Genomic DNA, 397 nt, shown 5'->3' on the forward strand with positions numbered 1-397 from the left:
TTAGTAACTGTATAGCTAGGGACTGTATAGTTAGTAACTGTATAGCTAGTGACTGTATATTTAGTAACTGTATAGCTAGTGACTGTATAGTTAGTAACTGTATAGCTAGGGGCTGTATAGTTAGTAACTGTATAGCTAGGGACTGTATAGTTAGTAACTGTATAGCTAGGGACTGTATAGTTAGTAACTGTATAGCTAGGGACTGTATAGTTAGTAACTGTATAGCTAGAGACTGTATTGCTAGGGACTGTATAGTTAGTAACTGTATAGCTAGGGACTGTATAGCTAGGGACTGTATAGTTAGTAACTGTATAGCTAGGGACTGTATAGTTAGTAACTGTATTGCTAGGGACTGTATAGTTAGTAACTGTATAGCTAGGGACTGTATAGTTAGTAA

This window comes from Salmo salar, chromosome ssa04, assembly GCF_905237065.1.
Source record: "Salmo salar chromosome ssa04, Ssal_v3.1, whole genome shotgun sequence".
Lineage (NCBI taxonomy): Eukaryota > Metazoa > Chordata > Actinopteri > Salmoniformes > Salmonidae > Salmo > Salmo salar.